Below are 23955 nucleotides of genomic sequence, written 5' to 3'. Positions count from 1 at the left end.
CAATGTCTGTTTTCAAATAGTCACTTACTAAAAAAGATAACATTCAAAATGAAGAAAGAAGTTACATTAAGGAAATCAGTAGCACTGTGCTCCTAATTATCTCCACACTTGTAGGGTTCTCAAAACAAAGGCTGTCTTTGTAGAAGTAATTTTTAACTGGTACAAAGTCAGAAATTACCTATCTGCCTGGAAAGAAAATGGCCCCAGATTGTTTCCAACAGAAGAGGATAAAAGAGAAACAAACTGCTGCTGCAAAGAAGTACAATATTGATTCCCACATGCAGTAGTCTTCCACAAAGTGTAACTTTTTCATTTTTTATATGAAAACTTTTTTATGAACACATGATGGTCACTAGGTTATAAATAGCAGAATTCCCCTCTGGAGACAAAGCCTAAGGTTACAGAGAGGAATAATGAGTCAGGCATGGCCAGGAGAGAGCCCCCGGCTCCACAACCTGCTTTGCTCAAGGGTCTTTCCAACCCACTGGAACTTCTGCTGCTGTAAAGGCTCCCTCCATGTCTCAGCCCTGGTCAGCAGCTCAGCTAAATCCATCTGTTCCAGCCCTCAGCACAGAGCAGACTCTGCTCCTGGGAGCCTTTGGGTTTAATGTTTGAGATATGCATTCCCACGGGAGTTTTTCCTCAGCAATGGTGGCTGATGGATTGGTAAAAGTGGCTGAAGATTCTTGAGCTCCTGCTCAGGAGCTCCACACCAAGCACTGAGATGCCTGACTGAAAGAAAAGGCAAACACAGGCCCAGCTCACACTCTGCAGCAGTTCAGCTGTTTGCTGAGGCTGTCGGCCTTTCAGCTCATCCTGTCACAGTTATCAGAGCCCTACGATTCAGGGTCATGAGGTTTCTGTAGAGACTGAGAACAGAGAATTCCTTGAGCTTCTGAAGCAGCACCACCAGGAAAAGTCAACTTTCTTCACTCCATCCCTTCCCAAAGTGCATGTTTGGCTTTTGATGCCCATCTATCTGCATTTGAAAGAATGTCTGACAGATGAGCAGGGAAAAAAAGCATTAATCATTTCCCATCTTCAGCTACCTGACCTTCCAAATTAGCTGCTTTTTCCTAAAGTGTGGGCAACTGCAGTGAAGCACTCACACCATCAAATGCTCCTTTACAGGACATTTACTCTGGACTGTCATTTTATTTTTATTTTGCTGTATAAAAATCATTAATCCAGCTCCCTCTTTTGGGATGCTTCCAAGACAAAAGAGGAGTTTCCCCTTTTCTGGTGCTTATCTTAGAAATTAAGATTGGATTTGTAGCACCAAAGCCAGAGTTTTATTTCCAGGCCATCTCATGCTCCATACTTTCAATTAATTTTGTATTTAGACACCTTGTATTAAAACTACTTGAAAAAGCAATGAAGAAGTTTCTTGTCCAACAAGTGTCAGTGAGACTGAAAAGAGGCATTCGGTGTCCTATAAAAGCTGTAACACCTCCCTGTGGGCCTCTGCTCTTCTCCCCGAGATTGCCACGAGCACCCAACCCCCCTGCTGTGCCCTTCCTACCATTCAATGGAAGGAAAATGGTACTAACATCATGATTAATTTCTTTAAATTCTAGGGCATCTGGACTTAATGCTGTCATGGAAACTTTGCTGTGCTGGTTTTTAACTCTGCTTTATCGTGCCTCATGTTGAGATTACAACAAACCTTGATCTTCTCATCAAAAGAAATGGTGCACCGTGCACAAGCAAAGGGAAGGGCTCCAGTCTGCCTCCTCAAAAGCAACACAGGATAAACACAAGGTCCTAACCTAATTCAGACCTTTTGGGGGAGAGAAAGCTTTTATAGAATTTAACTACCTAAAACCTAGTGTACTCCAATTTATTAATTTTTAGTACCACGACATTACATTGCACTGTCAAAATCTTTAAGTCAAATCATCAACACTGACCAAAATCACTAGGTACACACTAAATGTAGTGTGTGAAATCAGATTTTGACAGGCATAACATTTATACAGAGAAACTGAATACTTTTTTTCAGCTCAGTAACAACTAAGCTCAACTTAAATCAAGAACTGAAAGAAGAAAAATATCTTCCTTTTCCAAGCTAGGAATAAAACTGTTTTGTATGAACAATCACCTAAAGCAACCAATTATGACACAAAGGGTCACCAGAAATATACTCAGATCAAATATATATTTTAAACAAACCAATTTAAATACCACAAGAGATCATAAAAGAGCATCTTTAATTTTAATGCAAGACTTTAAATGCACACAAATTGCATTTCAATGTATAAACATAAAATTACACAAGTGCAATTTATGTTATAAATACTTATTACATATATATCAGGAAAACCATATACAAAATATAATCCAACAAGAATTAAATCATCAGGTTATCCTGAAACTGCTTGGATGCTCTGTGCTAGACTAGATGCTGACCACCTGAATTAATGCCTGCATGATGAAAACAAACCAGGCAGGTCCAAGAGTTCCCACTGCTGATTGCAATGAGGTGATTTGTCCTTGTAAAGCTGCCAAGACACTCACTGAAAGCAGCTCCAAGACCAATCTCATTTAAGAAGCACATTCAATCCTGGGATTGATTTTATGATTTCATTTTGTTCTCCTCCCCACCCCATTTGAAAATTAAAACCTTATACAATAATTTCAATGTTAACATTACTCAGCTCTTTTAATGTTTCAAAACACTGGGATTCACAATGACTCAAACATTTGGCTTACACTGAAAATCCATATGATTAATATTTGTCTGAGATCTAAAGTAAGAAGGAGGGGGAAAACAGCTCCTGCAAATTGTCAAACCTGTTTTGCCCCAAAGAACTAATTTTATGTAATAGGTGGCACTTGAGAGTGCCTTTTGCTCTACAATACAATCAGGCACTGCCATCTTTCAGTTTAAGCCCTTCTGGAAGGCAAGAGATTGCAAGAGTTGCAGTAATTGAATCAAAACCTGGCTTAGTACGTGTCAGCATTTGGAAACTTTTGGAAGCCCAGACACCTTAAAGGAAATGAAACCATCTCCAATGAACTGCATCAGTATCTGCCAGCCAGTGTCCATCTGCAGTTGTGTTAATTGTGGCTCTGATAAAGCCCCAGCCCAGCTCTCTGGCGCTGCCCCTCAGTACCTCAGGGATTTATCTGCACAGCCAGTGCCACTGGTGGCGCTGACACTCACTCAAAGCATCCCCAGCTCCCCTCCTGGTTGAGGCTCTCTGCAAAGCAGCTCTGCTGCTCAAACCCTGCTGAAGACATCACCCCACACCCGAGCAGCGCCATCCTTCAACCAAAGCTGCAGCTCAGGGCAGCCGGCTCCTGTTCTCCAGACAGCTCCACGAGCCCCTCTGCACCAAAGCACAGCCTCCAGAGAACAGCACACAGTCTGTTTTTCAGGAGCATTTGCTGTACTTCTGTTTCAGATCTTTCATGTAAATTCTATTACAAAACTCTGGGTTGCAAAACACAGAAGTTGCATACAAGAACAAAACAATAACAACTAAATTTAATTACACACTTCCGAAGATGAAGTAAGTGACAGGTTTGCATCCAATTAGAATAGAGAAAAAATTTGGTAGAACTTAGAAAATGTTTTCTTGATTAGCAATATTATGCATACTTTCTAAACAGCCAGTTCCAGGCACTGGGGAGCTGCATTAATCTGAGCATTGATATTTCCAGACAGTGCTAAGTACAAAACACAATCACTGCATTATCTCTGGCCCAAAGTATTTACCTGCACTGCACGTCAAGCTCAGAGATTCTGAATTTTTTACTAGTTTGATATTTCAAAGTCACTTCTGAGATATAAAAAATATAAATTACTGTCTTCAGTAACACAGCAGTCATAAATTAAAGACACTGGCAGAAAAGAAGAGTAACTCAAGAAGATCACTTCTCTAGATACTGTCAGGATTTTTTACTTTATTTCTTATTCACCTTCAAAATCTTATATTCATAAATTTTGTGCCATGTTTCTTAATGGTCCAGGAGAGAACTACACAGTTCTGTATTCAAAAATATTTTTGCAAGGTTTTCTAGTTAGGTTTTTGAGTCCTACATTTTTCTTTAGAAACCTGAAAATTAAAATACTTAGACAAACAGAACACGGGATGCATCAGTCCTCAACTAAGCAACATGAAAATACAGTTGAAACTTTCATTATCTAACATAATTATAACATGACATTTACAGCCAACAATTTTTTATTTAAGATTTAAATGACCTGAGCAGTTAATCAAGACCAACTTTCCAAGCACTCAGGAAAGGGCTCAAGTAGAGCAGCAGCTATTTGCTGTAGTACTTTAACAATACCGAAGAGAGAAAAAGACACATCTGTAACCTGAAACTCCATTTTTTTCATGATTAACAACTGAAAGGTATATACTATATGCTATTATAGCAGCCTTAATTCTCAGCCTATTAAATCTGTACAACTCATCTACATTATCCACTGTGAAAACTGATTATTTTAGAGAAATGACAATTCAAAATACAGTTTGCCAGAGCAGACACACAGCAAGACACTTCCATACTCTTACCATCTCCCTCATTTCCCTAGCCCCCTTCTTGCAAGATAACATCAGTCTGTTCTTTGGAAGCACAAATTAACTTCACCACAGCTATCATGCTCAGAAATCACAAACAAACACTGCAAAAAACCCACTGAAGATTCCCATCCCATTAAGAGACTTTCAGGACTGTGTGCGCTTGTCATGTGGTTTGTTTCATCTTAATTTGTTGATATAGTTATTATTCCTGTTAGCACAGCTCCAGACTTCCCCCAGCTCTGCCCAGCCCCTGCATCTCCCGCAGCTGACACTCCACTGCCAGGTTAGTGACCATCTTTGACATCACTTCCCACATTTCTAACACAAGTCAGGAAGCAGCTCCAGGTTTTCCTCTGAGCACTCCCATGACTTTGCAGACTCATGTCCCTGCTATTCCTACACAACAGTTTTCATCTCTCCCCGGATTTTACAGGCTGGTACCTGTTTCCGCTCCCTGCACCATTTTGCCATTCTTTCCCCTTCCTTCCCCAGTACTCTCCACCCAGCAGAGGAGCATCCACTCTATTGCTTCAGAAACTGATTATACCTAATTAAATTAAGCACTTTTTTCATCAGCTCATACTTAGCTTTGAGACTTACCCTGCTTCTATTTCAGAACTGAAAACCATCCTGGAAAATCATGTACTTTCCAAGCTACAATAAGCAGCCTAATAAAAGACAACATCCTCAACCGTATAATTAACAGGAGGGAACAGATCAGAGGCTTATTTTGCCTTAGTTCAGATAATATTACAGCATAAACTAGTCTACCACGTTTATATCTGGTAGCAACTTGGATGCTTTTTAAAATTTCCAACAGAAATCAAACAAAAAAATTATCAAAGATGATAGTCTCAGCAACAAGTGCAAAATTAAAAAAGCAGATTCAAAATTAATCTGGATGGGGAAATGAGAAATAACTACGAAGTATGACAAAAAAAGCACCTAATGACTTTGCACTTTTCCTAAAGACGGGGAGCACCTTCCGACTCACCTTTGCCACAGCAGTCACGCAAGGCATGCAAGTCACAGCCAGAGCCGATTTACAGAACGCTGAGCGCGAACCGAGCTGTGCTACTCCGGCCAGGCACGGACCCGAGAGCGGAGCTCCCCCGGCCCGGGAGCCGCCGGGCGCTGCCCGCACCCGCCCAGGACCCGGGGCCGGCCCGGCCGGTGCTGCCGGGAGCGCCGTGCCCCGGCCGGCCCTGCCCACCCGGGCTGCCCCCGACCCCCAGCGCTCCTCCCCGGCCGGAGGGACCGCGGCGCCCTCAGCCCCGTGTGTCACTGTCACCGCCTCGGTGTGTCACCGAGCGGGCCCGGCGGCACCGGAGGTCTCTGCCCCGCCCCGCCCGCTCCTCACCTCCCAGCCCGGGGTACCGAGCCTCTCCTTCCCTCCGCACCCCCGTGCCAGCACCCCCTCGGGGGACGCTCCGCGGCCCTGCCCCGGCCCCGGCCCCGACCCCGGCCCCTCCCTTCCCCGCGGAGCCGGGCGCTGTGCCCGCGCTCCGGGGCGGGCGGGACGGCACCGGGTGATGCCGCCCGCCCGTCCCGCCGCTCTCGGCGGACCCCGGGACCGCGCCCTCGCCCCGCGCCCGCCCCAGCCCCTCTCCCGCGGGGCTCCCCCCGCCCGGGGCTTCACCTGCCGGGGTCTCACGGCGCTGGGGGAGCTGGGGCCGCTGCCGGCGGCGCCGCCCGAGCCCTGCCTGCCTGCCTGCCGCCCGCCCCCCCGGCGCTGCGGTGGTGCCGCCCATGCCCCCCCCGGCGCCAAGGATGGGGCCGCCCAAGGGGCGGGGCGGGCGCGGCGCTCCCGGGCGGCCCCGCGGGGGCAGCGCCGGACACGGCTCCGGGACCTCCCCGGGACCGGCGAGCCCGAGCCCGCCCCGCTGGGGCCGAGCCCATCCCCGGGCTCCGCGGCACAGGCGGGAAGCGCACTGGAGCCTCCCGCCCGCCCGCAGTCCCGCGGGAGCGGCCGGCGCTGCCGCCGCGCCGGGAAGCTCGGCCCGCGGCCCCACGCGGCCCCGCCCGGCCGAGGCTCCCCGGCCCCGGCGCGGCGAGCGGAGCCGCGGGGGGACCAGGCACCGCCCTGGGGCAGCCGCGCGGAGCCGCGGGGGACGGGCAGAGCCGCCCAGCGGCAGAGCCCGGCCGCGGGGACATCCCCCGGGCGGAGGTACCTGCGGTGTCCGGGCGGCCGCGGAGCGCGGTGTCACCGAGCCGCCGCCATGGCGCTGCTGGGGCGGGAGCGGCTCCGCCCCGCCCGCATGGACCGGACAACGTGACGGGCCGTTGCCATGGCAGCGCTGCGTGACGTCAGAGCGCGCACAGCGCCACGCCCCTGAGGGCGGAGCTTCTGTCACGCCGCGTGTGACAACCGTGAGGGACGGGACACGGGGACACTGAGGGTGACAAGCGTGAGGGACGGGACATGGGGCATGGGGACACTGAGTGTGTCAACCGTGAGGAACACGGGGCAGGGGGACACTGAGGGTGACAGCCGTGAGGGACAGGACATGGGGCATGGGGACACTGAGGGTGACTACACCTCTGGGTCGCTCCTGCTCCCCTGACCCTGGTGGCACAGGGACACCTGTGCAGAAGCCTCAGCACAGCCCTAGGGCAGCCCTGCTCAGCCCCCAGCACCAACCATTGCACACTTGCACCTTCCATCTCCTCAGCACGGCTCTGCCACACCCTCAACAACACAAACTGTCAAATTTTTGCAAAATATTTTCCATGAGCAGCAAAACCTCTGTGAGTAAAGCAGTCTTTGAGCTATTAGTGTGTTACTGATACATGGCTCAGTGTTAGTGACAGCACGTGCTGGAACGTACAGTACATACTGTAATGAAACAGCTCATTGCTTACCCTAAATCAGCCTTAAAAAACATGCACATTCCCTAACTGACTCAAGCCTATGATTTTAATAGCTCTGTCCTGGTTGCAAAGTCTGTGTTGTGCTTCCCTGTGCTGCAATACATCTGTCTTCCATTTATCCAAAGGACAGCTGCCATTCAGCAATGTGTTTATTTTGCATTTAATGAGTGATCACACAGCAAAAATCAACAAGGAACGGGTTTGATTTTGTTGGACCATATTTGAGGAAAATACACTTGTCTCAGAGTCACTGTATCACCACATAAGTAACTTAAATTTTTATAAAGGGGAGAAAATGGTGCAAGGATCTCCCTTAAAATATGCTTGTTCTCTTACATTCTTCCTAATACAATCTTCAGAACCCTGAGGAGTGGTTACTGACAAGATACCATCCCAGAATGAGCACACCATTTCACTTCTGTTTTCAAACAGCTCTGGAAAATAACAGCAAGGAAATCCCTAGAAAAGTTCAGATGATGTTTGGGTAGTAACATATTATTCAATTATCAGGTTTTGTCCTTCCTGTGCTAACGAAACATTTAAAATTACATAATTTATCCTTATGACTCATTTGGGAGACAGGGAAGAATCTTCAGTTGCAGGCAGTGAAAATGAAGCCCACAGGGCAGGGTTCTCCAAGGGGAACTCATCCTGCAGAGGTGGCACTGATCTGGCTGTGGTGGTCCAAGGCAAACAGCAATATCCTGTCTTGGACCAACCAGCACAAATTACAGCAATGCCCCTTCTTGTAAAGCTCATCTCACTCCCAGTGAGTCAGTCATTTATTAGATGAAGTTACAAATTCCTAATGAAATAGAAATCCCCAGTTCTCCTGCTGGCAGTGTTTTGCCACCAGCTTTTATCCAGTTCAGCTTCTGATCACTGGTTTCACATGCCAAACCCCACCCTGCAAAATCAGAGCTACCCCTAATGGAGCCATTCTTATGCCAGTTCTGCAATATGCTTTGTATTATTTTAGAATTTATATAAGGCATCAATTTGTTCTGCAGTGAAAGAGAAATCTTGGGATACAGTGCCAGATTAGTTTTTAAAATCAATATCCAGATCAGTTTCTCTAACATGTTCCCTTTGAATTATGAGCTACTACAGCCAACACAGCAACTTTGGTTTCTGCTAGATTAAATGCTACTGCAGGCCTGTGGTGCTTGGATTCCTGCCCAGTGAGTCTGAAACACCTCCGAAGGGAAGGCAGAGGAGGGGAACCTGTTTGGAGATTGTGCTGATTCAGCTGGAACTGCAAACCTCAGCCAGGACAGCTCCAGCAGCGCCCTAAACACCTTTGGATGGAAATTTGTGGAACAATGTGTTAGATCAGTGAGGGGGTAAGAGGAAGCAATGAGACATTTTCTAAAAAACTTCCCAGTCTCAGCAGGGCTGAGGCTGAAAGGCACAAAGATGGACAGGGACATGTATAATCAAAATTACTAAAAATACCACCAGAGTCTCTGCATGTCTTTTCTTGGTTCCAGAGAAATGTAGGGTTCACTGTCCGCCTGGTACTTTGCCTGTACCATAAAGCCCCCACATTTCATTAGCCCATTATCTCATTGCTTCCCAAAACACTGGAGGTGTCATGTTTGCTCAGGAGACAAGTCAAAGGAAAAAAAACCCAACCCATAGCTAAGAGACACAGATCCAGAGGGAATCCCCTGCACTGGTGAGACTGAATCACACAACCCCTTTGGCTGACTTCAGGAAAACAAAAGAAAAAAATAAACTGCTCATTCAGACTTCAGAATGAATTTGTCGAAGGGACAGTGCACTTCCTCTGCAGTGGCAAGGCTGGTTTCCTTCAGGGTTGTTTGTGTCACTGTTCTCCCCACAGTTGCACCACTGCCTTTGCTTTATCCTCTTTCTTTGTTAATGTCTGACAGCTCTTCTGCCACTGCAGTCTGCAGCTCTTCAGGGGAGATGTGCTAATCTACATCCCTTCTCCCTCACTTTGCATCTCTCTTTCCAGATCTAGGAACTAAAATGGCACTTAACCCCTTATTAATAAGTGAGCAATCTCACTTCATTTTATTCAAACCTTATGGAGACCATGAGACTTAAATGTTCACTTATATACTGATTTAATGGCTGTGTTAAGCAGGATTACACATATTATCTTTATATTCTATGTACATGATGGAAAACATATCCTCCTTCAGACATCCCTTCCTCAGTTCATTTCTAAATATGACAGCAAAGGTTTTCCTGCTTTATCTTCAATCTCCTGGTTTTACTCTCACTGGAGTCTGGCATTCACTCCTTCCTTGCAGACCCCTCTGCATTCTCAGGGCACAGCTGGGGTGGGAGAGATCCTCTTCTCTCCCACTGCTCTTCTGTCACCCCACAGCTGCTGCAGAGTGGCCTTTCACAGCACCAGGCAGGGCTGATCTCCCTGCACACCAGGTGATGCTCTGCATGGAAAGCATCTGAGGTGGCAGCTCAGTTCATGTTGTTTCCATGTCTCTAGAATTCCTGGAAGGAATGTGTGAGGCACTGCACTGGCTGCTCACCACCAGCTCTGCTCCAGGATCACTGATTAATGGGGCAGGTAGAGAAGAATGTCTTTGCTGTGTTTTGAGTGTCCCTGTGCTACCAAGAAACAGGGAACCTCAATTTCTAGGGCTGCCAATCCAGCAGTTCCTTTTATAGCCTCATGCTAATTTTCTAATATTTAATTCAAATTAAAAATTACGGAAAAATAATGTAAGCACAAAAAATAATCATAGTGGATGTCAGTCTATTTACTTTTTGAGGTCCAGTAAAATAATTTATCAAGCTACACAGCTGGATCATTGTTCAGCTGCAGTGACTCATCCTTTTAGGAGAACTGAACAATCACTGAACACTATTTAAATAGAAGAAAGGGGAGTGGGGATACATGGATAGATGCTTTACGTGCAGCCTATATATATGCATGTATTTCTGAATATATTCGAATTTCTTTCAGATAAAATGATAAAGGATACTCGTGGAACCACTGAAAGTGCTCATTGTAAAAGAAAATCAAAGGGGCTGAAAAAGACATTTGATCTGTAGTGCTCCCATCTAAGATCAGTTTGACACTGGGATCAGTGTGGGTTTCACGTGCTTGCTGGAATTTGCAGGGTATTTCACTGACATAATTTGCAGGGTATTTCATTGATATAATTCACAGGGTATTCACTGCTGGAATTCAGAGGGTATTTCACTGATATAATTCAGGGGGTATTTCACTGCTGTAATTCAGAGGGTATTTCACTGCTGTCTGAGATGACTCGGTGAGGCAAAGGCAGAGCTCTTCTCAGTCACGGTGCTTCTGCAGTTCTCGGCTGCTGCAGCCCAGCCCACTCGCAAGGATGGCACGTGAGGGCTGAGAAAACTCCTCAGTGGGTTTCAGAAATCCTCTGATTTCTTCTGGAGGGGGAGAGGAGTAAGCAAGCAGAGGAAGGGGAATCTTATTGAAAACCTACACAGAGAAATGTAAGAGTCTGCCTCCAAACGCCAGTCTCAGGAAAAGAAGCCTCACATCAGCTGTACCTCTGGCAGCGCCTTTGCTCGCCCTGGCCGGGGAGAAGGCTCCTTTCCACCATGGGTGGGGAATGGAAATAGACACTTCCATAAAGTGCTGTCTGCTCAAATGTCACAATGTTGGCTTTCTGCCCCATTTTCAGCTGCAGAGACCAGCAGATGGGAGGGGCAGAAACAACGAAGATCCCTTTTTAACTCTCAGTTTGAAAAATCTCCCAGTCCTTTTCAGCCGAGTAGGTCTTCTCCCACCTATTCTGAGCATGGGGTTTTCCACATCCTGCTTTGGAAACTACACTTAGTTTACAATATACCAAACCTAATCCTCACCCCCCAGAATTTCACAGGGTGTGCAGCAGGGAGCAAACAAGGACTAATGTGCCGCCCAGAGAACAGCAAGTGATCATTTTTTGTGAGTTTTCAGTTACTTCCTCAACCAATGAAGAGTATTATGTACATTAAAGTTGTGTGCCAGGTATAAAGTGTAATGAGTGCAGACAAAAGAGAAAATGAGTAGTCATGAAAGGAGCTTAACAAAGCATTCAGTAACTGACATGGGTAGTAAAAGTGTGGAATTAGGAAGAAAGGAGTATTAAAGAAGTATTATTTTGTTCAATCTGTTCAGAAATTGTTTGGCCTTTTCATGGAACAAGACAGGAAGCCAACTGAATAAGCATGATCAGGAATATTCATTACCTTTAGAAATTCTTACAAATATGAGCCACTTTCTAATCACAACAAAGCCAAGCTGCTTTTCACATTTTTAATGAAAGATTCTTGCATTCCACTGCTACCCAATCTTAGGAAATCACAGGTGTAATATTTTTCAGTGTGTGTATCCACAGAGTGCCACCCACAAGCACATTCACATCCGAAGCCCTGCAGCACATAACCTCAGCACTGTCCCCCTGAGCACAGTTCCTGGCAGCTTCCTGCAGGCTGCAGAGCACCAGCTCCCAGGTGCCACACTGGCAAATGCTTCGGTGAAGATCAGTAAAATGAACCAAGAATTTAACTCTGTGAGTGGAGGTTGCGTTACAGTAAAACTCACAAATTCACTTTTGGGATCTAAGCTAACCCTCGGGTGCAGTGTGACAAGAAATACTCACTGCAGTCAAGGGTTGCATTCAGAATAATTACAGATGGATTTTCTCTTTCCCTGGACACTGAGGCTGAGCTCACACCAAGCTGTCAGCACTGGTACTCAAGCTTATAGTTTTGAAGTTTTGCCATTTAACTTACAAAACTTTTGGTACCTGAAGAGTTTTATGGTCATGAATCAGGAAATCTGATAGGAGAGGCTGGGATTCCAGGTCAGCATGGAGACAGAGACCATTTTTAGGAAGCTTTTCAGCAAAACGCTGCTGCTGTCTCTTTAGCTCCATCAGTATCTACAGTGCTGCTCTGACCCCAGGCATTCCTGAGGGAAAAGGGATTCAGTTGTGAATTTATGATGCAGGAGGAGCAAGGCAGAGCAATGACACTATCTCTGGTGTTATCTGCAACACTTTTATAGAGCTGTAAGTAATATAAAGTTATGTAACAACTGTGCCCTTAACAAACCACTGTGCCCTGCTGGTGAGCACTTCATCCAAATTAAACTGGGGAGGGAGGGAATAGAGAGAACATTAAAGTTTAAGGAGAGAGCAGTTCATACCCTCTGCAGAGCCAGTGCAGGTCTGCGCTGTAGCTGTGTCTCAGTAGCCACTGGAATTTGCTACTTGCACATCACACCTGTTAAATGGGCTGAAGTATCCAGAGCATTTGGGATTTCCTGCAGGTTGAAGGCCAAGATGTCTGTGGTGGTTTGGATGTGGGCATCAATGACAGTGACTCAACATTTAGAACTAATTCAGAAAGGAAAATGAAGAACAGAGGCTTACTGGCTTACTGATAGACATTTTAAGGAACACATGGAATAAAATACCTGGTTTTACATGTGTTTTCCTTCAGTAAATAGCATAAGTAGTTGCACAGTTCTTTTTTGTCAACTGTTCTTCAACTATGAATCTCTTTCTCTGAGAAAGTAAAGCATAGAATGGTGTAAACAGCTTGTCAAGCAACCAGTGGCAGAGCCAAGATCAGAATTCAGATTGCTTGCCCACCTGTTTCCTTCTATCCTTGCTGCTGAGCAAGTTACCCACACGTGAGCTTTTCAGATGGAAGAACAAGCGAGCAAAAAAGGAGTGAAATTAAATATAAGCACAATGAAAATGACCAGTACGAGAAACTAAACAAGCAAACTGCAAAAAAGAAATAGCAAAAATATTATAAAATAAAGTCAGATATTACAATAAAGAAATAATTTCTATTTTAACGCATGAGAGCTAATGATGTGCTAATGAATCTCCTCTTACACAGAAAGCTTTGGTCCAAAACTCTGAATGAAACCATTCATGCTCTTGTGTGTATTTTTTTACCAGAAGTTATCTGTGCTCCTAACCCAAGATGCTCCTGATTTCTGTTCCTCTGCCAGCCTGTTTTCACTGTGTGTCATCCCAGTGCTGTGGAAGGCATCACCCTGACAGCTCTGCAGGCTGGAGTTCCCCCTGTGAGCACAGGGGAGGATGTGAGGCAGGAGGAACTGCTCCCCCAGAGCCTCAGCTCTGCCCTGCCCCTAAACAGCCCTGGCCTGTGACAGAGTCACTCGGGGACAAGGGCAGTGCTGGCTTTTGTGGTGCTGCTGCTGCTGGAGCTGGGCCGAGGCACAGCTCACACCATCCATCAGGCTCTGCTGACACGGGAACAGCTCCTGGTCTCTCCTGGGCTGGGTTGCACTGGGCAACAGGACAAAAATCCTGTGTGAGCCATTCCCAGCTCCTCTGAGCCATTCAAGGCCCTGTAACTCAGCAAAAGAAGAGGCACTTTAAAAATGAGGCTTCTGACAGATGACAGGGAAGCAGCCGCCCCCGCACACACCTGATTCACTCGGCATTCCTTCAGGAGCTGGGATGGGCCCAGAGCTGCTGATTCAAAGGCACTTGGAATAAGAACTCAAGATTGAAAGGTTTTTGTTCCTTCCTGGCTTGGTGCTTCTTTCCTTGGCCTGCTCTGCCTGCCCATGCTGAATGTCAATCAGCAGTTGCACCTTTGCAAAGAAGCCCCAAGTATGTTGGCAAATACATTACCAAGCAAGTGGAAAAACCCCAAGGTTTCACTGATCCAAAGACAAAAAGGCTGGGGTAGAGTGGTGGAGCTGAAATCTGGACAGGGACAAAGGATTAGGAATGGATAAAGCTGTACATTCTTGTTGAAGGTATAGCAGACACGGAGGTGTTTTTTCCAGAAAAGATTTCTAAACGATGCTCACAATGCATCCACAGCTGATTCTCAGAGACATTTGCATCAAATATCCCTGGAAAAATTCCCATAAGGAAACTGCCAGAATGAGTTGCTAATTGCACATGCAGAGAATCTTACGTCAAAGTGGCTGTGATCAACCCAAAGTAGTTCTCAAAAAAGGCAATTGCATTTTTATTCAAGTCTCTGCCACCTGATAATTGACAGCTATTTGATGCTCTTGGAATGAGTAACAGCTCAGTTTATTACGAATTTCTTAAATCCTGCAGTTAGGACCAGCCTAAGTGAGCAAACAGAGAAAACTGATTTGAATTCAACAAATTCAAGTCTCCCTCTTTGATGGTCTGATGAAACTGGATCATCTTGATCTTTTGTTACTACTGAATAGCTGGGAATAGGTTTCTTTTGCAACCTGTCAGTTTGACAGCTCCATTTAGAACAGGAGCTGTTTTCCTGATGATTTCCATGTGGAGCTCTGAGTGACTGAGCATTTTATCATTCCATTTCAGGAAGCAAATGTTTTGTATTTACTATGTTTAACAGCATTTTCAAGGTCAATGTAACAGGATATTCCCTACAATTTTTTAAATTATTAATAAAAGATTTTGAATCTTAGAAATAAATACAATGGTTTTAGGGTAGCTGGTTAGATTCTGCAGTTCCATTGATTAGAATAGTAAATAATTCCATTCATTTAATGAAATTCATTGCAGTTTCAAGCCCCTGTAACAGGGAAGAAACTTTACCTATTTGTTTTTGCAATGTTAAAACATAAAGAACAAATGAGCACTCAGTAATGCTAATATGGACTATCATTATCTCCACTGGGATGTAACAAAAAGATATTTAATCTTTTAAGGCTCAATCATGTTCAACAGTGCCTGTTACAGAGGCAGGGTAAGCTTCTCAGGGCAAGCATGAGAAGAGGTTTGGCTGCTCTTTGGATATCTTCAAGTTTCCTGAAAGATCCCACTGCAACAGGGAAGTGGAGAGTTGAGCAATAGACCTGGCACAGTAACCTCATTGATCCCTCAATTATTTCTGCTAAAAGAAAGACAAATAAATATAGCAAAAGGAATTGGAGAAGTCAGGCCATGCTGGCTTGTGTGTGCACTGCAGAAATGAGCAGCAGAGGCAGGAATGGGGTAATGTCCCTGCATGATTATCTTCAGACCACCCTGATCAGTGGCAAATAGTAGAGAGCTGGAGATCTATACAAATGTCATTGGACTGAGGGCTGTAATGTGATTTAGTGAGGTGGCTGCAGTGGTAGCTGGTCCCTTGGCACAGAACAGATGGTGTTTTAGCAGTGTTGGTTCACCCCTGTGCTAAGGAGCAAGAACCCAGCAGAAATGTGTGAAAAAAGTGAAAAAAGTTTGGTGAAAAACAGAGAAACAGAAAAGTGTGAGGAGGGAAGCAGGGAGTTGGTGTTATTGGCATCACCGTGTATCAAACTGGTGACTTAAACTGGCTGGGGGAGAGTCAGGGCCCAAGGCAAAACATCCTTCAAAATCCTGCACCAGTGCAAAGGGGTTTGATCTTTCCAGCATTCCAAGTAAAGAATATTTCCTTTCCCACTGTTCCCCTGCCTTTTTTTTTCTTTCATTCCTGTTCACTTTACTTCATCTTGGAGCCCCTCAGGCCAAGCAGCACCTGCCAGGGCAGCTCTGCAGCAGCTTCTGCTGCACAGTTTTGTTTCTGAGGCTCACCAGTCCCAGTCCCACTGCCTGGGCTCCAGCCAGCCCTGCCCAGGCTCAGATTGCTTTTTCTGGGGATTTTTTGGGCAGTTGTCTTCCCATAAAAGGGCAATTTTTAACTCTTCTCTCAAGGGAACTGGCGAGAAACAAACTTTCTTTGGGATAATAAGAAAATTATGTTTGCAACTCCATAAAACTTTTGGGGTTGTTTTTATAATCTTAATTTAACCTGGTGATATAAGAGCATCATCTGCTTCAAGGCTTTATACCAGGAGAGCCAGAAGCAAGTCTGTAGGATGTTGCCCCACTCCTTTTCTACCCTTCAGCCAATTAAGAATGACTGAGCCCCTCTCTGATGAGTGGCAGAGTCTGGATATGCTCAGTGCAGCAACTTCAATGCATTCATGAGCAAATGGATTTTTGTCATCAAATGATAAAATTTTAGGAATAACTGAATCTTAGTATATTTATATCCAAACAGCTTCCATACATTAAAAAAAAACCAAAACTGCAAACAAAAAATCAAACTACACAACACAAAAAGACAGTGAGCATATAGGACAGAAGGAGGTTAACTATTTGAAATCTTTGTTGTCATTTTCACATTGGTGATGTGGTTCTTTAAAGACTAATTGCAGCTGATCTCTTTTTAAACATTTTATGCTGTCTGTCATCAATCTACAAAGCACATGAATAGAGTTTTCTGGTTTACAACCTTGATTTAATTCTGTTTGTAAACACTGGGGAACAAATGCAGCAATGTCATGCAACTGATGAGCAAGGCCCTGAAGCACAGCTCACAAAATCATGTTCCCTCTCACTCCCATCCATCTTCTGAAGGACACCATGCAGTCCCTGCTCATCTTCCTTTGTGGGCATGCTGTTCACACCCGTGGGAGGAGGCTCTGACTGGGCAAATGACTGGGCAAAGCATCAGTGTGCCTTGAGAACACCCCTGCCACAGTGTTCAGGCACTCTGTGTCCAGGCAGAGATGGATGGAATGAAAATATTCTGGGATGGGAGAGAGGGGAGATGGTTCACAGGCTTTGGCACCTCCTTGGGGTCCCAAGGTGAGCAGTCAATGATGGCAGTAAATGATGCCACCTGAAGTCCCTGACAAAGCAGGGAACCAAGTCCCCAGTGCTGAGGGACCTCCTGGCACAGCTATTTCTGTGACCATGCTGCATTTGTAAATCCACAGGGGAAACAGAGGGATTATGCACAGAAGACAGTGCTGTGCTTTCTGTTTATTCTGGACACAGAATAATACCCAGAGCTTCCTCTGAGAGCCTGCAGAGGACATGGGCTAAAAGAAAGCCTCTGAGAGGAAGTGCTGAAAAGTAAATAGGCAGTGCAGGCAAGGCTGCTAAGACTCTGCAGAAGTCAGGCCCTGTATCAGAGTTTTGGTCTGTACCCTGAATGTAAGCCTGGGAGACAGAAATTGCCATATCATTCTTTCTGCTATATGTAATTACATTCTTAACCTCTTTGTCTTTTTTTCCTTTTTCTCATAAAGAGGAAATAATTCATTTCCAGGAATATAAGTGGCTTTAATCACTTAGATCAAGCCTCTTTCTTTTTCTTTTTTCTTTTCTTGTGTTTTTTTTTTTTTTTTCCCCTGATTCAGTGCCTGACTCAGAACCATCATTCTTACTGCTTCTGTCAGACTATCCCACTTTTCCCAGTGGTTTTTACTACTGCAGTTTGGAAGCACTCTTTGTTCTTACAGTCCCAGTGCCTACCAAGGCTTTTCTTTGCATGTTCTTTGACGTTTATTCCCTAGGAGCCGGATCCTTGTGTCCTTACATGTGAGCCAAATCTCCCAGTGAATTTGCAAACATGCAGGATCAGCAACTTAAACAGTTTATTTGTTCTTCAAGGTTTTCTGTGTTTGCAGGAAAAAGGGCGCCTATAGGCAAACACTGCATCACCAGGTTTCATCTGCACAAAAGGGAAGCTTAGAGAGGAAGGAAGGCACAGCAGTGCAGAGTTAACGATTAAAAAACAAAAACAGCCTTCTCAGGGGCTTTTTCTGAGAGGATGGTGGTGACAGATGTAGTTACAGGACACTAAACTTGTTTCTTGAAATACATCAAAAGCCTCCTTTGCTGGGTTTGGCTCAGTGTCAGCAGTAATAGCTGATTCCAGTGTGTTGTCAGAGTAATATAAATCTTTGGCTGTATTTTTGAGACACCTTTCAGCTTGGATATCTATACCACATTTACATTTAGGAACCTGGAATTTCTATGGCCTGGCACCTGAGGCTGAGAGCTGCCTGCTCCCATTTAGTTCAGCTTTGGTGTTCGCATCAGAGGATTCTGGCCGGGCACGTTAGGAAATGTAATGTATTCACTTTGTGCCCTACGTGTGAGTTGAGATCAGCATCAACGACCAGACCCAATCTGCAGCCTTAATTCCAACAAACAGCACTGCTGACAACATGATTGCTGTGGATAAGCACTCCATCTCACAAACTTGGATATTAGAGAATCTTCAAATTTCATTTTAATACAGGTGTCCCTCTTCTGATGTCAGAAATTTTATGGCAAGTAGTGCTGGTGATGAGCCAAGGTTTGACACGATCGAACTATATAATTTTGTGAAATTTTGTGGTGAGACAGGACCATTAATATTTTATTCTGCAGTAGACTGAAAACCTTTTTTTGCTCTCTGTCTGCTGTGCACATACAGAACAGAGGTATTGCTACAGATCAGTGGATTTTCCAGCCAGAGAAATTATTCTGATCTCTAAGTCTGGCATTTTACAACAACAGCCAAATGCATTCCCTGAGAAGTTTGTGCATCAGATCCCTTAACTTGCAGATATTAATTTGGATTACATGAGTGAAGTCTTTTGTGGACAAACCCACAGCTTGCTGTGCATGTGAAGCATCACGTTTCTTCTGCAGATATGCCAGTGACCCACTCCAATGGACACATGCCTCATTTCCAGCCTGACTCTATCTGGACTCAGCTTCCTGCTATTGCATCTAAGCACATTCCAGAAATATATTTTGTTGAATTGTTCACCATTTCAATGGGATAGAGTTTGGGACATGTAAAACTGATTAATATGTACTCCCACAGGTGTTTTACAAAGACTTTTACCCTAATTCTGTTGATTATTTAGATCCACCATTCTTATATTTCTACAAATATCAAGTAGATCCATTCACAGACATGTACCCAGTTTTGTTTTCTAACTGCTTCAATTTCAGCTGAGATCATTTCCATGCATGGCAGGTCCATTTGCACACAAAAAAGCAAAGGACAGGGGTCTGACTGCTCAGCTGAAGGCAGAGGCCACAAGGCTCAGGCACTTCTGCCTCTTGCTGGGAGTGTTTTGTACACCTCTGTACTCAACCTTGAAAACAGAACATAGGAGACAGTGCCACCACCTACAGAGATTTATGCCACATCAGCACCCCTTTGCCAGCATTCCAACAGAAAATCACATTTTGCAAAGGCTATTTTCCCTTGCTGCCATTAAAATCAGTGTCAAGGCCATCAGGGAAAGCATCAAGCAGGCACAAAGTCTGGCACAAGATCTCAGCTGTTTGTGCTACTGCATGAGCCTTTATCCCTGATGGCATCCCCCAAAGCAGAGAGAATCATCCTTTTATGAGGAAATTCAGATAAATCCATGCTAGAACAATGCAATGCTCTGGAACACTGCAACAGCTTGTGAATGTAAAAATCATTCAGCAGCACAAAACCAGGGCGTTGCTGCATTGTCTGCAGGAGACAGAGACGTTCAGCCCTCGGGGGAAACAGCAAGGAAAAATGAATGCAGCAGGAAATCTTTCTAAACAAGAAGTTGGCCACATGCTAAGAGCCATATGCACTTTATTTCATAAAAGCTTCCCTGTCTTTCTATTTCTTATTATAATTCTCTTTAGAGGTGCTGTTCCTTCAGGTAAGAACCACCTAAACATAGTCCTCTTCCTAAAAAAAAATGAAACTCACAAATCCTTGGAATGAGGAAATATTCCTCTATTTTTATTATTATTATATTATATTTTACCCCTCTGGACACTAACACTGTATATAGAATTTCTTACATCTTATTTATCTTTTTTTTTTTTGGTACCTGTTTCTCAGGCTGAAGAAAATGACTGCAAATCAGTTTGCATTCAAAACACCACACTTGCACCTAAAAGAACAGGATATTACACCATTAAAAATAAGATTCAGTATAATGGAAAAAATTTCTGACTGGCAGCATAGCACCTTTTGAGTCATAAATTCTCATTTTTATAGGACAAAAGGGACTATCACAATCACTGTCTGAATTCCTACATAACAGAGACAAGGTAATTTTAGACAACAATTCCTACGTCAGTCCTGCCTTCTGATCTGCAAGAAAAACTTCTACTTTACATGGCACACCCTGCAAGCAGAATACCCAGGGATTCTTCATCTATACCCATAACAATTATCAAACAGATTTACAAAAAAACTGATAAGCAACAAGACAGAATCAAATCTTAGTTCTAAACAAATCTGAACACAGATGAATCAGCACACGGAAATAACGATAGGATGGCAGCATCTTTTAGAGACATTGTCTTTTTCAGGCTAAGCACAGGGTAAAATCAAACTATTTTATACTTCACAAAGTTGCTGTAATTGGATCTTGCAAAATGGCTAAATGCTGTAATGGATTTGTTGCTTCATTAGCACCCTGTGACGTCCTGCAGCAGCGCATCCCTCAGGCTCCTCATTCCCCCTGGGGCTGCCTCAGACGGAATGCAGGCTCTGCAGCACCTGCGGGTTTTGCTGTGCCCTGGCTGCAGACCAGGGAGGCTGGGACCAGGGTGCCAGATTTGGAGGGAGAACAGCTTGTCCTCCCTGCTAAGGGGACCAGGGATAATTACAATTGATTTCTGTTGGCTTTGAGTCACCGTGAAGCCAGTGTGGGTAGGTAAAAAGGGGTGAGTACAAAGATTGCACTTGGGCCAAGGAGCTTCAGGCCAATTTGTAACTTGTAATGAGAATCTCTGGTGTTCGTCTGGGACAGTCACAGCTTTATATTTCTACTCCTGCCTGCCTTTATACAGGAAGTCAAGAAGTGTAAGAAATATTGTTAGGAGTAGCTCAGGTTAGAAGATCTCCTAAGAGCATTGGTAGACCTAGTTGAACATTTCTGTGCATGGCCTAATTAGTATAAAAAAACCAAGATGAGATTTTCAAAAGGAGCGAGACACCCAGCCCTGTGTTAATCTTAACTTTCACCTTATATTGCTTCTGTATTTATATGTGCTTTCTTTTAATTAGATCAACCTTAATTTGGAACAGTTTAATATCTGAAACACCTTATTAAAACTACAGAAACATTAAGCAGAAGTTTGCATTACTTCTGGAAGTAAGTAAAACCTGAAAATGTGACCTCTGTCTTCAAGCCTGCCTTAGCTCATAAATCTGTAATCAAGGCCTAAAGGTTGTAACATTTATGCCAAATAGCCCCAAACCACAGGATGAGCAGGATACTTGCCTGAACTTGGAGACTGGAGGCACCATCTATGTCCACATGTAGTTTTTACTGTACATGATTTCTTAACCTTGAACACTTCATTTTGCAAAATTAGTATTGCTTTATTGTGTTTTATCTTTTAAAAGAGCTGTGATTATACTGGCAGTAACACTGACATGATTCTCTTGAATCCCACACTTAGAGTAAGGACTGCAAAACACAGATCACTCAGATCAGACAACCTAAAATAAACATAAACAGCTCACTTACCATGACAGTTCTGGAATTACACCAGGGATGAACTTGTCTCTGTGGGCTCTCCCAGCTCCCAAATCCTAAAGCATCACCTGCACTGGGGTGATGCCCAGTGCTGCTGCCCCTGCATTGGGACAGAACACCCCTAAGCTGAGCCCAAGCTCCTTGCCTGCCCGTGCACTGGTGGTTGAAGCAGACATTTGATTTTTCTATTCGGTGTTTGCTGTAACTATTCCTAGCAGCTAATAGCTGCCACCCTCGGGGCGGTGATGTCAGCACGCCCGCACCCACGGAGCGCTCCCAGCCAGAGCCAGAGCTCAGCACTCCGAGCTGGCTCCCCAGGCAGGGCCAGGGCTGGCTCCCCACAGCCCAGCTCCGACACACCACACTGCAGCAAGCTCATCTCACTTAAACAAATCTCTTCCTCTCGTAAGTAATCTGCAGACAAGATTTGAAAATGGCTTTTTTTGAGACTGCTGCATAATTTGTGCAGTACTAATAATAAAAGCACAGCCTTGCTGGCCATCCTCCTGTCAGTGTTACATGCAAAAGCTTTGTGCACTTTTGGAATTAACACCAGTTCACTATACACATCACAAAGAAAGCTACAGGACAGGCAATGAATGGCAGCCCAGCTTTGTTAGTGCTCTCAGCAGAGAGGCCTCAGTGATCATGGACACTGAACCTTTCCACTCACCGGTGTTTGCTTCCAGTGTATTTAATGATTCATCACCCTAGAAACTTCCATTTGGTTGGTACATGAGACATTTTTAATTTCCCTTCAAAAGATGAAGCTCCATTCCCTTGCTTATCATGGAGCTCTACTTTACACCTCTCACATTGAAGTTAATTTTTCTGAAAATAGCTACACCCAACTATAGAACTCCAGAGAAGTTAACACTCCTTGTAAGATGGTACCAATATTTCCTTCAGATTGTTAAAAACCTCTCACCTTCCAGGACTGCATTATGTGTTCTATCCCATTATATTCCAACGTTTTATCACATTCATCCTTCCACAGATAAGGGCACTCAGGTTCGTTCCCACCTCTGCTACTTCCAGTTCACAAAGCCCCAGGTGACAGGCGAGGTTACTATTGAACCCAGAGATCTGGTTTGTACAGTATGACACTTATTTATATGACATCACCAGCAAGCTGGTAAAAAATGTTATCCTAATCCTTTCTGAACATCAACTCAGTCTTCCTCAACATTGGCAATGCCTCCCAATGTGTCTAGCCCAGGAATTTCACCTCACCACACTGGTGAATATGTTAAATAGACCAGGGAAACACCACTAGCAACATTTCTCCAGCCTTGCCACTTTCTTTGGAATAGAACTTTAGCCAGCTCACAGTTCTTGTGTTCACCAGCTCCACTTCCAAATTCAAACCCAAGCATTCCTGGCCACTCCCAAGATTGCTCAGGAGAGCTCTCTGCTCTTCCTTGGATTTGCCTGGCTCTGGGATTCCCCCTGGCACCTCACCAGGGCTCAGGCACAGGAGGTGCCCCTGCCACCCCAGCTGCCTCCAGGAGCGAGTATTTACCTTGTCACCCAGATTGTAAATACTGCCCACACTTCCTGGTGACATTATCAGCTCGACTGGATCTCCTCTCTGTAAAGGGCCTCTTAATATGAGGAGGAAGTTTCTTCTTACTGCTTTATTTAGGGATGGTGGATGCTGATGCAAGATCTGGTGATGAATGTCAGCCAATGTCAGCTTTCTTGTACCATGAACCATATTATTGTCATTGTTCCCTTGCTTCATTTGCTCTAAAAATAGCTTCCTATTACTATTATGTTACACCAGGTCAGGATTTTTTATGGACAAGCACACAGGAAAAAAGCCGGTGCTTACATTTTAAATTCCTGGTTGTAGCACTAAGTAAAACATAGAGTGAATATCAGGATCAAATCATAGCATCTGTCTGTTAGGGTTTGTTGGTATAGAGCTGTCACCCACTCGGCTCCTTGTCTGGTATTAAACAAGACAAGTGCAACAGAGAAACATGAGAAGTGTTAATAGTGCTGCAAGTCAGCTGCAAAGAACTTCCAAAGCTAGGCCCTGGATGCAAAATTTTCAGCAATTAAATTGAAAACTGTATTTTTAAAACTAAATTTTAAAAATTGGCTTTTTTAGTTAAAAAAGCTATTTGTTTTAATGAAAAGCCAAATTTTCCATACCTTCCTTTCCAAGTGAAAATACTGCTTTCTTATTAAATCAGATGTGGCACAAAAGCTATTGCTCTTGGTTTGGCTATGAACATTGCTCTGTTTTTCAGGGATGTTACTGAACTAAACAACACA

At 44.5% G+C, this 23955-nt stretch overlaps 1 protein-coding gene across 1 annotated transcript in view; it reads right to left on the bottom strand.

Annotated features, from left to right (window-relative positions):
* GNB4 (G protein subunit beta 4) overlaps positions 1 to 6861 on the bottom strand; it is a 30635-nt gene extending 23774 nt beyond the window's left edge. Inside the window, exon 1 of the mRNA XM_074547407.1 lies at positions 6707 to 6861. The gene's annotated coding sequence lies outside the window, so the exon portion shown is untranslated. The remainder of the gene's footprint in view (positions 1 to 6706) is intronic.
* Positions 6862 to 23955: the final 17094 nt, after the last annotated feature.

The sequence above is a fragment of the Zonotrichia albicollis genome, chromosome 9 (genome assembly GCF_047830755.1).
Source record: "Zonotrichia albicollis isolate bZonAlb1 chromosome 9, bZonAlb1.hap1, whole genome shotgun sequence".
In the NCBI taxonomy this organism is placed as follows: Eukaryota; Metazoa; Chordata; class Aves; order Passeriformes; family Passerellidae; genus Zonotrichia; species Zonotrichia albicollis.
The sequence above is the reverse complement of the archived record's forward strand: the minus strand, read 5'-3'. Positions and strand labels throughout refer to the sequence as shown.